The sequence below is a fragment of the Podarcis raffonei genome, chromosome Z, assembly GCF_027172205.1.
Source record: "Podarcis raffonei isolate rPodRaf1 chromosome Z, rPodRaf1.pri, whole genome shotgun sequence".
NCBI lineage: Eukaryota > Metazoa > Chordata > Lepidosauria > Squamata > Lacertidae > Podarcis > Podarcis raffonei.
The window spans coordinates 4057240-4073774 of NC_070621.1; the positions used below are offsets into that span (position 1 = coordinate 4057240).

At 44.5% G+C, this 16535-nt stretch overlaps 1 protein-coding gene across 1 annotated transcript in view; it reads left to right on the plus strand.

The window, feature by feature from the left end:
* The window catches only part of SLC27A4 (solute carrier family 27 member 4), a 105592-nt gene extending 104004 nt beyond the window's left edge, over positions 1-1588 (plus strand). The window contains exon 15 of the transcript XR_008328666.1: positions 1572-1588. The gene's annotated coding sequence lies outside the window, so the exon portion shown is untranslated. The remainder of the gene's footprint in view (positions 1-1571) is intronic.
* The last annotated feature ends 14947 nt before the right edge of the window (positions 1589-16535 follow it).

The window sequence follows — 16535 nt, forward strand, 5'->3', positions numbered from 1 at the left end:
CAGATATGGCAGCTTGGGCTGAAGACGGAAACAAAATGGCGATCATTATTGAACAGTTACAAAGAGAAAGGAATTCTTATGGAAAAGAACTCCTTTGGACTTGGGGTGTACTTTGTTCTAAAATACATCTGCTTGTATGGATTATTTTATACATGATTGTGGACAGAAATTGTGTACAGAAGGACAGAGTGTGCTGGATCCCTCTTCTAGGGCCCGGAGGAGCTGGGGGGGGTTCCTTTTATTCTTGGAGGAATTTAAATAATTCTCACATAATATACAGCTGGGAAACATGCCCCACAATACAGCATTATATACAGACATATACGGACATCAACTCATTAAGACAAATCAGAGAGAACTTGTTGACTTGCCATTTATAAACTCTATTTTTGGAACGAAGCCCAGTGCCTTTAATGAGAACTTGACGAACAAAGGAGATATAAGAGGACTGAACACCAATATAATTGGACAGAGAATAAGATGGGGGGAATGCCTCCTGTGTGTTAACACTGTAAAAACTTTGCTACAGAATATGTGAGCCACAGAAACGACGACTGATCAGACTGAGAATAAGGATGGATAATATTAGTTTTGAATTTGAAAAATAGCCGAAAATGCAGAGACATGAATGAGGACGATTATCTCTAGACATCTGGAACATGGGAAGTCCCGCCCAAAATCTTTATAATTGGAAAATATAATTGGTGGTATTATTGTAATTTGGACTGATTTGATTTAATTTGTCATTAATTGGAAGATTGTTATTGAAAATGAATAAAATTTTAACAACAAAAACAAAATCTGGGAGAGAGAGGAGATTCCAGCAGACTTTAGGGATGCCAAAAACATCAATCTTTTTTTAAAAAGATGACAGAATGGACTGCGGAAATTATCAAAGCATCTTTTTATTAGCTGCAACCAGCAAAATTATTTGTAAGGATCTTGGCAAACCATCTCCTAACTATATCCAAGGATACACTTCCTGAATCCCAGAATAGTTTTCAACCTTCTAGGGGGACAGCAGATATGATTTTCACTGCTTGACAGCTTCAAGAAAAATGCAGAGAGCAAAACCAATCTCTGTATATGGCATTTATTGACCTGACTAAGGCCTTTGACACTGTAAATTGCACTCCCCTATGGATTGTGCTTCTGAAAATCAGCTGCCCAGATAAATTTGTGAACATCCTTTAGCTCCTCCATAATAATATGATGGTGGGTGATCCTTCACATTGTTGAGGGGAAACTCCCCACCAGGGTAGAAATCATATATTGAACAGATGGAAAGCTATTTAATCTGAGCAGGCTGAAAGCAAAGAGTAAGGTTACCGCAACTTCCGTCATAGAGCTTCAGTATGCTGATGACAACGTAGTGTGTGCACGCTCAGAGGATGACCTTCAAACCATTCTAAATATCTTCACAGAAGCTACCAAAAGCTTGGCATATCGCTCAACATCCAAAAAACCAATGTGCTGCACCAACAAGCACAAAACAACCCCTCTGCAGCGCCACAAATCAAACTTAATAGTGTAACATTGGAAAATATCAATCACTTCTCCTACCTAGGCAGTTATCTTTCCACAAGGGCCAACATTGATGCCGGAAATCCAGCATCACCTGAGCTCTGCAAGTGCAGGTTTCTCCAGATTGAAGTGCAGAGTGTTTGAGGACCGCAACATTCGCAGGAAAACCAAAATGCTTGTTTACAAAGCTATTGTACTAGCAACCTCACTGTATGCTTGTGAAACATGGCCCACATAAACTCCATCTCCAACTCCTCAAAAGATTCCATCAACGGTGGTTCCAAACAATTTTACACATCACTTGAGAAGACAAGTGAACTAATATCAGTGTGCAGGAAGAAGCAAAGATCACCATTGTCAAAGCAATGATTCTTCAATGATTCTTCGTTGGACTGGTCATGTTGTTTGGATGCCTAATTATCATTTTCCAAAGTAACTTAAGAATTGAAAGTGAAATACCAGTGAATAATAAGAGGTTTAAAGATGCTCTCAAGGCAAATTAAAAAAAAAGGTAGTATTGAAGGGGACAGGTTAGGTTACCCAAAAACCTGTGTAGTCACACACACCCCAACCAGGCCTCAAGACTTTTAAATTACAGCAAAGCTAATGCTAGCTAATGCTTTTTTAGCTACTGAATCCTCAGAGAAAGTAATTTAAAAGTCTTGAGACCTGGTTGGGGGGGGGGTGACTACACAGGTTTTTGGGTAATCTAACCTGTCCCCTTCCGTATAAGTACTGATAATTGGGAAACACTGGCCTGTGAGTGTCATGTGACAAAGACATATAAGAGCAGAAGCAGCAAAGCAGGCTGGGAAGTGCTGGGACTGCACAATCATTTGGGCCTACTAAAGTTATTCAGGCCTAACTGCTAACGAGTCACTCTGACATGTGACTCATTCTCCTTATCAGTGGCGGCCATTTTCTCTCTGCGTTCTCAGTAAGATATCAGAGTCAGTATGTAATCTCAGTCAAACTGTTTGGAACCATGTTGTTTATGAAGAAGCTTATTTTAACTCAATAAAGCTCTTATTCTTTCACTTTAAAACTCTGCATTATTAATTTATGCTGCATGTCAGTGAGTGCTCCAATTGGAGAACAGCCTTTTTACCAATGGTGCTGTGGACTTTGAAGAAGCATGAACTCAGGGGGAAAAGGAGAAATAAGCTAAGAGGAAGGCATGCTTAGCAAACCCTCACCTTGATCAACTCCCACACAGAAACCTATGTCCCCACTGTGGAAGGAAGTGTGACTCCAGAATTGGCCTCCACAGTCACTTACAGTTAAGGCCATGTTAATGGAAGACTATATTGCAGTAGTGCTTCTGGTTACAAACTTAATTCGTTCCGGAGGTCCGTTCTTCACCTGAAACAGTTCTTAACCTGAGGTACCACTTTAGCTAATGGGGCCTCCCACTGCCACTTCATCCTGAAGCAAAGTTCTTAACCCGAGGTACTACTTCCAGGTTAGCGGAGTCTGTAACCCGAGGTGTTTGTAACCCGAGGTACCACTTATTTTTCTATTTTTTATTAGTTTTATTAGTTTAATTATGTAATTTGTTTGGCTATCCCAGGAGTGGGTCCTAGCCAACACAATGTCTGGTAAACAGAAATGGTAGGAGTGGTAAGTCACTATCAATGATTACTAAAATGGAGGCAGAATGCCTTTCCACAGTCAATATCCTCCAAATGTGAGATAATGGGTACTCTGAACATTGCAATAGGGTGCTCCAAGCACAGCAGCAGACAGAACAGTTCTTCCAGGATAATGAACTGTTTCAATGATAATTCTTCATCAGCTAGCAATAATATACAATGAAATCCATTACATTCCAATACAAAACAGAAATTGAAAAGACAGGCCTGCAATAAACAACCAATAATAAATACATACCAAATAAACTGTCCCCAAAGGTACATCAAATGGCTTTGGATCAGCAATCACTTAAAAGTGTAGCAAACTGATACTGTTGGCAAAACCCTAGTAGCATTATAAAGGCTACCCACAGGTGCAATGAATCACATCAAATTTCAGGAAATTTAAAGATACAGTATCCAAAATCTAGCAAAGAGAATACAAACAGTACCCATCTTGTCAGAAAACTTAAATAAAACGATTGAAATCTAATTCAGTATTCAACCCCCCTCCCCGGGTGCAAGGATTTAAATAGGTATATCAGTCTGGTTTCTTGTTGGTGCAGTAATTTGACATGGTCTCTCCTCACCTCAAATTTTCTCTGATTAACCCATTGGACCGTGTAAAGTAGGTCTGTATCTGCATGATGGTGTTTGTGACTCCATGCACATATTATATGTCTTCTGTTTATGAATTTTGAAATAGTATAATGTTATAAAAATATTGTCAGTATATTATTAGCCAACTTGTTGTTTGTTGTTTAGAGTGTTCTGTTTTGGAACATGGGATTTTCTTTGGTGTATAACACAATGTCTGGGGGAAGTTCCACAGGGGGGGATGCATTGGGATACCCAGTCTCAGTGATTGGGGCAGGAGGAGGAGTTACTCAAGGGCCAGACCATGTCATTACCAAGGAGGCAGGTTTAGTCATTGCCTCCAGGTCTGGTCCTGACTAGAAGGATACAGGTATCAACAAGGATGTCCCACATGACCTTAAGGTGCTGCTGTGCAATGCCAGGTCAAAGATTCATAAGACCACTGCCATCCATAATTTGAACATGGATGGAGGAGTTGACCTGGCATGTATAACAGAAACTTGGTTAGACATAGCAGATGTTCTTGCTCCTGCTTGTCTACCAGGTTTCTCTTATGCACAGCAACCCAGGGCATGTGAGTGGGAAGGGGGGTGGCAGTGATTTTTAGGAAGTTATTAGTTATTATCAGGTGTTCTATTAGGGAGAGAGACCCAGTTTTCTGAGTGCATGTTCTAGAACCTGGGCAATAGGAGCAGTACAGCATTCCTATTGTGGACCTATCTCCTCGCTGCACCAAGGATTCCCTGCCAGAGCTGCTTCGGGTCATGACACACGTTCTCCTGGAGACGCCTAGTTTGGTTGTCCTGGGGGATTTTAACATCCATGCCGACATAACCTTACAAGGAACCTTTCAGGACTTTGTGTAAAGCATAGCCTCCATGGGGATGTCCCTGAATAAGTTTGGCCTGACTCATAGCCATGGACATGCCTTAGATCAGGTGTTTTTACCTCTGTGGACGTGGGTGACCATGGCACTAAGTTTCAGTGGAACAAAAGAAGTGCCATGGTCCCCTACCAGTGCCATGGTATATGTGATCTGACAGGTAACTTTTATAAGAAATTTTCTGAAACATTGATCCACCATATCAGCAGGTTGTTTAACAACAGTCTTAACAGGGGCAAGGCTCCCAAGATCCTGGAAAGAGTTTAGAATAATGGTAATATTGAAATGAGGCAAAGATGAAGAGACTCCAGAATCATATATAGACCCATTTCATTCATTGGGCAGGATCCTAAAATATTCACTGGCACTTTAACTAATAGATTGGCAAATGCAGATCAAGTAGGTTTTGCTATAGATATATAGCAGAACCCATACATAGGCTGCCAAATGCAGTATATTGTGGAAAACTGTTAAGGAATCAAGGTGTGATTTCTTCATTAGATGCTCTTTTGAATTATTTGTATCTACTGAAATGAACTTTGATTACAGTTTCATAGCATTACATTATCTGTATACTAACAGCAAGGCAGCAGTTAAGAGTTAATTAATGGGCAGGACTCCTTCCACATTTGATGCACATAAAGGTATTAATCAAGTCTGCCCTCCATTGTTGTTCCTTTTATTGCTAGCACCTGAACCACTTGCAAACACTATTCAAAATAAGAACAAAATCAGCTGCATTTTTATTTTACAGAATGACTCAGATTTACTAGAAAAGTAGAGGCAAGTTCCACCAGCATAGTGATAACACTGTGGCCCTGTCCTCCTGATCATTGTTCCCAGCAGTTTCATTTAGGTGTTAAATAGCACTGGGGATAATGCAGTACCTTGTGGCACCCCTAAGCTGCCAAGATGAAGATATTTAGTGGTCTTCCAATGCTTTTCTCTTCTACCATTTATGCGGGTAGCAGTGGAACTACTGTAAAACAATGCCTCCAGCTCGCAGCTCATGGAGATGGTCCTGGAGGTTGCCAAGTTGCTAAGAGATTCAAACTCAGGAGGCACTCCCTCTGCCTCTTCCTCCAAGGAGGCTAACTGCCAAGTATAAGGTTGCCAGGTCAGGAGCATCCTAGACCCTGATGTTTTTGTCATGAGACAAAGGTTATTGAGAGCAGAAGAAGCAGTAAGGCCTACAAGGCCTACACAATCATTCAAGCCTAGGCCTGCTAACTGTTAACTTTTAACAGCAAACTGCTAAGTCACTGTGACTGGTGACTCATCTTGGGTGATGAGTCATTATCCCTATAAAAAGTAGCCAGCCTCTCTATGGGTTTCAGTCCTTCTTCAGTCCGGTTCAGAGTGTCAGTATGTGCCTGTGTATAATTGTTGCAGACAGAGTGGCTCCAGGACTCCAATTAATAACTAAGACTGTGCTTCTGTGAAGAGTCAGATAGCTGCTATGAGCACTCTGTGTATGCTCTTTAACTATGCTGTTTCTGAACAAGTTTATTTTCTTCAGTAAAGTTTTATTCTGTTTATGAAGAGGACTCTGCGTGATTAATTTACCGCTGAGCGACAGTTTCAGGGTCCAGACCCGAGACCTAGGGGAGCCCCCTGGTGATGTTTTAGGGTGGAGGCCTTGGGGACAGAGATTAATTGGAAGAGGGGAGCGGAGGAGAGCAGTGCTCTCACCCACTTTGGAGATTCAGGCCCTCCACCTACCACCAGAAGGAAGCTAGAAGGAAGCAAATATGGAGACTTCAGGACAGATCTGCAGTTCTGGCAACCCTAGTCAGGATGACTGGCACCAATTCAGTGCCAAAACCCAGCCTGAACCCAGACTGGCATGAGTCCAGATAATCTGCTTTTTGGAAATGTGCTTGTAACTGAGAGAATGTCACCCTCTCAAGTGCCGTAAGCAAAAAGCAGTTATTAGGGACTGGGTGGTAGTTGTCAAACACCTCAGAACCTATGGGCACTCAGTGTTTTAATTGAGAGAGGGAATGGAGCAGGGCTCTTAATGACTTTGCCCAATTTTAGCCAAATTGTGCCCTACCATAGCGTTCTAAACACAACGGCTTGGGGGGTCAGAGCAAAAGGCTGCCCTCAGCCAGGCCTCTCTGTAAATCCAGATCTAGCAAGCTCTTACTACAAAGAAAACAGACATCATATTTTGGCTGAAACAACTTTGCAAAATCTCTTCTGGTATATATTTTTGTTATTATTATTCCAAAGGATATCTTATTTATCTGAGAGTTACCGTATTTTTCGTTCTATAGGGCGCACCGGCCCATAGGACGCACCTCGTTTTTTTGGGGGGGAAAATGAATAAAAAAAAATTATCCCCCCCCCAGCCGCGGCTGCTGCCCCAAGCCTTGCGCACACCTGCCCGAAGCACGGGGCGCCCTCCGGAGGGCTCCGCATGCTTCGGGGTGCAGGCTGCCGCCCCAAGTCTTGCGCGCCCGGCGGGAGCTCCCGTCGGGCGCGCAAGGCTTGCAGACACTCGCCCGAAGCACGGAGAGCCCTCCAGAGGCCTCCCCGTGCTTCGGGCGACAGGCTGCCGCCCCAAGCCTCGCGCGCCCGTCGGGACCTCCCGCCGGGCGCGCAAGGCTTGCAGCCTGTCGCCCCAAGCACGGAGAGCCCTCGGGGGGCTCCCCGTGCTTCGGGTGACAGGCTGCCGCCCCAAGCCTCGCGCGCCCGTCGGGACCTCCCGCCGGGCGCGCAAGGCTTGCAGACACTCGCCCCAAGCACGGAGAGCCCTCCGGAGGCCTCCCCGTGCTTCGGGCGACAGGCTGCCGCCCCAAGCCTCGCGCGCTCGGCGGGACCTCCCGCCGGCACGCAAGGCTTGCGGACACTTGCCGGGGCTGCAGGCTGCTGCCCGCAAGCCTTGTGAGCCCGCGGGAACTCCCGCCGGGCTTGCAAGGCTTGCAGATAGCTTCCTGAAGCCTGGAGAGCGAGAGGGGTCGGTGTGCACCGATGCCTCTCGCTCTCCAGGCTTCAGCGAAAGCCTGCATTCGCACCATAGGACGCACACACATTTCCCCTTCATTTTTGGAGGGGAAAAAGTGCGTCCTATGGTGCGAAAAATACGGTACTTATCTCAAGGCTTAGCAGGTAGGATCATGAAAAATACAATTTTATAAAGCTAATTAAAAATACTCCCACAATTTCCTGAACCCACCATGATGCCTTATAAAACAGAAGGGCTCTTAAAAAATATTTTGTATATTATATATATGATGGCATTCTATTCAAGGAGCTGAGCACAGCTCAAGCTGAAGCTCTGGTGAACCTTTGGGGGAAGCATGCTCCATCAACGTGGAGGAGCAAATTCACAGGTAACAGGAGATTCTGTGAAAGGTTGTAGGAAAGGTTGTGGACCCTCTAACCCATAGGCAAAATGTGGCCTCACTAACGCCAACCCTTACTGTCCTGGCTCTTTTACCCAGCTGGAGTGTTGCTGAGCTGGGGTAATGCCTCCTGTTTGCCTAGACAGGAGTGTATATATGAATAAATCTCTGGCTTTGCATGGCTACAATGTATCCTACCAGGGCCTGCCCAAGACATTTTGGCACCTGGGGTGGTCGACAAAAGGTGTGCCCCCTCCCCACCTGAGAAGAAGGGGTGCGTGAAGATCAGGTGAAGTCAGGAACAGGTATGCAAGTGGGTCAGGCAGGAAAGCAGGACAGGGTTCAGGCAGGAACTAGCAACCAACAATGTTACTCCCGCAACTTGGGACTGGGGCTGGCCGGCTTTTATCTGCCCCAAGGCATAGGGCAGCCCCGATCCTCTGGTGACTCGCCTCTCCTGGCCTGGAGGTGAGCACTCCTCCTGCGGGAACTTAGTTCCCTCCGCCTCTCTGCCCTGAGCCTCTGCAGCTCAGGAGAGGCTGGCGGGTTACTGGACCCAGAGGCAACCTCAGCCTCCCCTGACAGGGCTGGGAGTGGAGCACCTGCAGGCAATGTGTCCTCCATCACCTCAGGAGCCAGAGCAATTTGCTAATGCCTGCAGCTGAGGATCCAGCACAGGTGAGGACGCTTCAGGCTCATTCCCCAGCCTCAGCTCAGCTGGTTCTGGAGATGGGGAATCCTGTGCAGGCAGGGATCCCTCAGGTTCAGCATCCAAGCCCGAATCCCAGGCCATCACACCTTTGTCATGAATGGCAACTATGGTTGTGCTATATATGTGTAAAGCTTTTAATATTTATTTATTTACTTATTTACACTTACCTACCACCTTTTTCTCTAAGGAGCTCTAAGTGGCATCCATCGTTCTCCCTTCCAACATTTTATCCTCACAACAACCCTGTGAGGTAGGTTAGGCTGAGTGAGGGTGACGGGCCCAAGGTCACCAGGTGAGCTTCATGACGGAGTGGGAATTTGAACCGAGGCCATGATTCTGACAGTTTCAAGTTGGATACACAATGGACAGCTTGGTCTGATTCTGTGGGATCATTTCCAGCTTTAGTGACCTGAGTATGTGGACTTTTTTTTTTGTGTGTGTGTGTGTGTGTGTGTGTGCAATTCTTTGCCCAACCACATGCCTTCTTAGCTGAAGGAGCTGACCAGGTGGGTTGTGGGTATGGTGCCTGCCTCCCTTAAAAGAAAACCCAACTTGGATCATTTCCCTTCTCAGTAAGTCAATTGGCAAGGGCCTCCTTTTCTTCCTACCTTTGAAAAGCAAGCACACCAGAAGATGTGGAAACAACTTAAAATCCTCCTTTCTGTCACTGGCTACTTCTGTGGTGCTGGGAACATGATTGTGATATCTTTTCAATCAGAGCAGAGGGGTAAGCCATGGCTTGCAGCAGAAACAAAACAATAGTCATGTATCCCATTGGAAGCTAGGAGATACATCATGAAAGAATAATGTATCTGTAAAAATGATGTATCTGATGAAGGAGACTTTAACACACATACACCACCACCCTGATCTGGGTCTTCCTGAGTAAACTTACACATAATTGGGCTGTAAATTAACCAATGTAATGCTAAAGGGAAATGAATGTTCATCTGTGACTTTTTAAATGCTGCTTGTGTAACATCTGGGGAAAGCCTTTGCTTCTGATTTTTTCCTTATTGTCCATTTTAAGCAACAACAAGGAACAAACACACAAAAATCTATCAAGAAATACTCTTGTACAATCTACACTGCAATGACTAACCAAGCTTTTGCACACTTCTTCCTCGCTTTACTTGGGCCATGAGTTGGGATGGGGATACAGTCTGAGGATAAATTTTGTTTCAGTTCATGCTTAAGGACAAACTTGGCTAATTCGCACTTTTGGAAGCAGCATGCAAACTGAAACACAGCCATCCTTCAAAATTTGCACTTCTTTGAATTTTGCAGTTCTCCAGCCAAGTAATGTGTACAAATATGCACATACTAGGATAAAGTATAAATGCATATATTAGCAAAAATAACATACAAAAATGCATTATATTTAGGAAAAATGTGCTCCAAAAACATGTATATTTGTAGAAACCCACACTAAAATGCTGGTGATTTTTTTGAGGACTTTTTTTTAAAAAGAAGAAGAAGATGCAAACTGATGTGGAAATGAGAATTGAACTTAATATTGGAAACATGAGAAACTGAGAGAAATTGAAAGTGATATATTTGCCCATGCCTAAAGCTGAGCTTCTAAAGTAGTAAAAATAGTAGTAGTAGTAGTAGTAGTAGTAGTAATAATAATAATAATAATAATAATAATAATAATAATAATAGGTGATGCTAGTTGATGACAACTTTTTAAAGGTCATGGGGGAAATATCTCTGTGTCCCTCTATGAACTTTATTTCTTAATGGTTCTCATCTTCTCTTTTTCTTGATTTTCTGCTTCCCTCAAAATCAGTGTCAGAATTAATTAAGTTATGTGACCTTATACATATTAATTGTCTAAAATGTCTCTTCCTTTAAAAAAGCAGCAGCAGAAGCAGCAGAAGCTTTCCTTTCCTTGATGCTTTTCTGCTTCACTTGTAATAAAGAAAATATCTTAGCTAGTCTTTTCTAGTTGCTTGGCAACCCCGATTGAAACACACACATACATACGCGCGCACACACAGAGTCTGGACAAAATGTAACCAATTCAAAGACAAAGCTAAAGATTTTGGTGACATGTGACCCTTGTAGGAAAAAGGGCAGTCTTAAAAACGTCCCTTCTGTCTTTTGCTCCTGACCAGTGTGGGGTGAGAGGGGGCTCCCCCTTCACTCTCTTACACCAATAAATATGGATTAGTGAAATACTTTTTTCCCACAGTGCTGAAAAGATTGGATTGATCTTTGCACCCCATTTATGTACCATCCTGACAAGCGGCTAAACAAAATTAACAGGGAAAAGTCAAAAGGAGGGAACCTGAAGATTCTGGAGCCCCTTGCCAGGACAGGAGGAAGAGGGAGAAATTTCGCTTGACTAAATTTGAACCTCCCATTTGAACCTTTGGGGACGGTAGAAAGGGGAGGAGGAAAATGCCTCCGGTAAGGAGAAACTTTTGGATTCCACTTTATTTCATCCAAATCAGGGTGGTGGGAAGGTTGCTAAGAATCTCAATGTTATTGTTCCATGGGAGAATCTATAACTCTGGGCACAAATTCCAGAGGATAAGATGTTTTCCTTCCATTATAGTAAAGCCCATGTAGAATCATCGAGTAAGTCAAAACTTCTGCAGGTGCCAAAGAGTTGATTAGGCCATGATCCAGCTAAAGTGAGTTGCAAAGCCTTCTTGAAGATTTTGGAGCAGCCTTGGAAAACAACATTAAATGCTTTCATCCATTCATCCAAAAGAGATCACGAAGAATTTGGTGAGTATTACTTAGGAATGTTTCCCTAGAGGCCTCTGTGGCCTTTCTGGTTGCCTTCAGACTGCCAGTATTAGGCAGGAGGGATGCAAGTGCATACCAGAAACCAATACAAGCTGATTAAAGCACTCTGTTGCCCAGGTGCCATAAATCCACTTTAAAGCCATTGCCACCTCCCCACAAAAGCAGACTTTTGCGGTTAGGAATGTGGTGGGGAAAGGCACGGGAAAGCATGGAGTGAACAAGTGATTAATGGGAAGACCTATAAGTGATCAATGAGAACAGGACAAATGATCATTGTCATATAACACTGCCCCACAAACAAATCAGGACGGATGCTCTGTAAAGACTGACCTCTGTGCAGGCTTTGTGCAGGCAGGTCAGAGCACCTGGAGAAGGCCTGTGTCCCACACACTAGCTTGCTCTTGGCTAGTTCCAGATCAACACTCCTTTCATGCAGGCCCTGAAACTCCTCAGGCTTCCCTGTTCTTCCAATCCATCAGAGTTGCTTTCTTCCTTCTCACACCCTCCTGCTTTTCATCTTTCTTTTTTTTTAAGTGTTGGTTCCCTTCTTTCTAATGTAGTTTTAGCATAATTGTAAGGGGCAGTATTTTATTATATATGTTATTCCAGAAAACATTCTCAGCACCCTGAACAAACTACAGCTTCCAGAATTCTTTGAGGGAAGCCATGGGTGCTGAAAGTGGTGTCATGGTGCTTTAAACATGTGTTGTGAATGTGGCCCAAGTCCAGGAGGACATCTGACTGAGAAATGTGAACATATTGGGGACAGTTTTTGACCAGAATAGCCCCATAACATGAACTCTCTCCACTTCCCCAATCAGAGCAATATTTGGTTGGCTTGTGAATATTTGGTTTGGGGAATAGGAGGAGGGGTCTTGTAAGAACTCTCAGCACCCTGGACAAACTACAACACCCAGGATTCTTTGGGGGGAACCACGACTGTTTAAAGTGGTATCATGTATGGTAAGAACACCCTCCAAGTCTCCCAATTTTCCAAGGACAGTTCTGGAATCACAAGGCCATCCCATCTTCTGATTTCTTCCTGGAATGTCCCTATTGCCCCTGCCTGTGCCACCTCTGCTGAGCTCGGGGAAGAGGGTGAGCCGCCACTTGTCCTGAGCGATGTCGATGGTGGTCCCATTGCCTCTCCATGGCTGCTGCCACTGCTCTCCTCCCTTGGGCAGCTCATGGCAGCTGCTGGAGAGCAGGTGAGGAGGAGAAGGGGCTGCTGCCACCGAGGCCCCGCCCTGTGGGACACACCAGCTCTGAGGGGCAGGCAGAGGGCAGGGCCGCCCTGGCGGGAAGAAAGGGGGAGAAGAGTGGAGCACAAGGAGTCTTGATTGTTTTAAAAAAATACTTTGTGCATCCACATCTAATCTTGCCCCTTTCTAAAAATTTATTTACAGTGGTACCTCGGGTTAAGAACTTAATTCGTTCTGGAGGTCCGTTCTTAACCTGAAACTGTTCTTCACCTGAGGTACCACTTTAGCTAATGGGGCCTCCCGCTGCTGCTGCACCGCCTCATCCTGAGGTAAAGTTCTTAACCAGAGGTACTATTTCTGGGTTAGCGGAGTCTGTAACCTGAAGCGTCTGTAGCCCGAGGTACCACTGTATTGGTGGGGATTTTTCTTTTTGTAAATCTACCAAAGAATAAACCTAAATTTGGGATTAAAGGGTTTTCTCAAGACTTTGGAGGGCATGCGTTCTGTGTCCTCTTGGTGTCGTGGTGGGGGCACTTGCCCTTCTTCTGAAAGGAAATGCTCGGGGGAGGGGACATACAAAAAAAATGGGGGTTTATAGGATGGTCAGTTGTGGGGAGAGTGAGAAATGTCCCTGTGTGCATCTGAGGAACATTGGAAGGTAAGTGAGAATGTCGCCTAGATGGGCCTTTGGTCTGATCCAGCAGGTTCTTTTTATATTTCCTTTGCAGCCTGAAGCATAAAGGCATCCTTTCTGCAGATGTAATTTCTGCAAATGAAATTTCAACCTGGAAAAAACCATATATGACATATGAGAGCAAAGTAAATAGAGTGCTGTAACCCGCCCTTCCACCTGCCTTTTAGGTTCCAAGTTGCTGGTGTGGACAGGAGAGGAAACCAAAATACTGGTCACCTGGGCCCCTGGCACCCGAACCACTTTCTTTAGCCATTGGTTGCTGTTGTTTTTTAAATCATTTCTCTTCTGGCACAAATCTCATTTTGGAGATCCACTGAAAACAATAATCAGATTATTCCAAAATCCCCAAACAGAGGCAAATTCTTTGGCAAGGTAAATAAAATAAATCCCACATGTGCCAACTTTCCCCCTTTCCTTCCTGACTTTGCCAGGAAAGAAAATAGGTCAAGAGGGAGGGGCCAGTCAGAAAACGCAACCCAGTGAAGTTATTTCCAGTCCCCTCCCCCCCCTTCTACCGATCCTTCCAAAAAAGCAGGACAAATATTTCTCCTCTAGAAGCAAATAACTGTTTTAGCAGAATGTCTTCAGTGCTGGAGTGATGGTGATGGCAGCAGAGACCAGCCTTGCGAAAACCCTGTAAGTTGGAGATTTTTTTCCAAACTGTTTTACTATATTTGCAGACATGTTAGAAGTTCAATTTTTCTCCATTTATTATCGGGGGTATCAGGAAGGGTTTCCTCAAGAGTACAGATATCGTATGCACCTTTCACGAAAGAGAGTAGAAGGGCTGAAAGGGAAAATGGTGGTCAGAGTTAATTTAATAAGGATCATAGGAACATAAGAAGACCCCTCTCAACCAGGCCAATGGCTTATCTAGTCCAGCAATCCTTTCTCACAGGGTCCACCTGGAAACTCTCAGGTAGGAACCAAGCACAAGAGCACTCTTCTCTCCTGTGGCTTCCGGCAACTGTTATTCATAAATTTTCCCAATCCTCTTCTAAAGCCATCCAAGTTGATGGCCATCCCTGGAGGGAGTTCCATGGTTTAACTATGCCACGTGTGAATCTTTCAGCATTCTGCTCATGGGATGTCTATGAGTTCTGGGGTTGTGAGAGAGGGAGGAAACTTTCCTCTACACACTTTCTCCATGCCATGCTTCATTTTATCTTCTATCATGCCACCTCATTTTTAGTTGACAAGAAATAAGCAGAGCCTCAAATATATAGCAGAACAGCCACGAAGAGCCAGGTTTTGTGAGGTTGTGGAAATAGCGACAGACTGAACTTTCAATTCAGGTCCCTGCTTGTATGTGAATCTTTAACCAATCACTCTGTCTCTGAACCTGATCTACCCCACAGATGATGATGATGATGATTTATTTGTAAACCCCCCCCCCCGGCTGGGTTTCCCCAGCCACTCTGGGCGGCTTCCAACAAAGATTAAAAATACATTAAAATGTCACACATTATAAACTTCCCTAAACAGGGCTGCCTTCAAATGTCTTCTAAATGTCAGGTAGTTGCTTATCTCTTTGACATCTGATGGGAGGATGTTCCACAGGGCGGGCACCACTACTGAGAAGGCCCTCTTCCTGGTTCCCTGTAACTTCGCTTCTCACAGTGAGAGCTGATGTGAGAGCAGGGTGGGGACCAAAGGGGGATGAACTACCCCAGAAGGAGCACTGCATGCCCCCCACCAGAGATACTACCCCTCCCATAACACCCTATGCACTCCAGAATATGCGTAGTTAATAAATAATATTATTTAGGCCATGTGACATAATTCTTATTTAGGTGTTTCTTCTGGTGTAGAAAGAAAGATACACATTGTAGCTTGAATCAAAGTCAAACTGTTTTGTCTGCTCATTGGAACAATTTCACTTGAAATGGCTTGGTGGGATTGACATGTACTTTGGTTGTATGCAGCCATGTTCAACTTGGAAATCAATAGAGCCACCTTTGAGTAAACTTTACTTGAATACCACCTTTCTTGTGTCCTTTCTGCCTCTCTCTTCGTCAGTAATCTCAGCCTCTGTTGTGTTATAAGTCCGGTGGTGCGGCGGGGAGAGACCCAGTGTCGCTGGTGGTGCATATTGCAAACATCTCTAAGGCTTGCCAAAGGGTTAAGGGCCTTAACAAAGGACTTTTGACTGAGCCTTAAGATGAATTACCCATTCTCTTCCTAGGCTAGTGGACTTCCTCGTGCTGTGCGTGTGCGTACCGTATATGTCACTTTTGTCTCCCCTGCAATCTCTCTCTCTCTCTCTCTCTCTCTCTCTCTCTCTCTCTCTCTCACACACACACACACACACACACACACGGAAGAGAACTCTTTCATCTCCTCTTCTGTCCCATGAAAGAAAAAGAGTGCAGAACAAATAAAGTTATGGGCTGTGGGCCAGAAGTGGGTTAGTTAGATGTTTTTTAGTGGGGTTGCTGACCTGTCAGAAGCTATGTTATTGAAATTGGTTTGGGCAGCTACTTTTAACTCTCCACTTCTTTCAGAAAAATGCTGTTTCCTCTTAGTTTTTACATCTTGTTGTTTCAATTTGATCGTTGTTAGCTGTCCTGAGATGTACGAACATAGGAGTCAGACTTTTGGCTCACGGTGACTAGCCGCAGCTCTGCAGGGCTTCAGACTGAGGTTCCTCCAAGCATCGATGTGGAGATGCCAGGGACTGAACCGGGGGAGATCCTGTATTGCAGGGGGTTGGACTAGATGACCCTCGGGGTTCCTTCTAACTCCACACTTCTACGATTCCATGGAAAATGTGACGTAGGCGCTCCACCGCTCAGCTGCTGTCCTTCACCTAAAAATAAGGGTGGGTCCAGTTAAAAAGCACAGGAAGTGGCCATATGCTATGTTGGAATGCTGGTGTATCCACCCTAATACCGTCTACACTGGCAGAGGCTCTCTCAACCCCACCTGGAGATGCCAGGGATTGAATCAGGATTTAAGGCAGATGGATTTAAGGCAGATGCTCTGCTATTGATCTAGATTCAGGTAGGTAGCTGTGTTGGTCTGACGCAGTTGAAATATATTTAAAAAAATAAGTTAGTGCAAGGTTTTGAGAGGGTTAAGTCATGCAAGGTGTGGATGTGTGCTTTCCTCTGATGAAGGCCCTACATTTCTTGCAAAATCTTCTCCACCCCTTTCCCCCTTTTTCATCTCTCTCCTCCGCC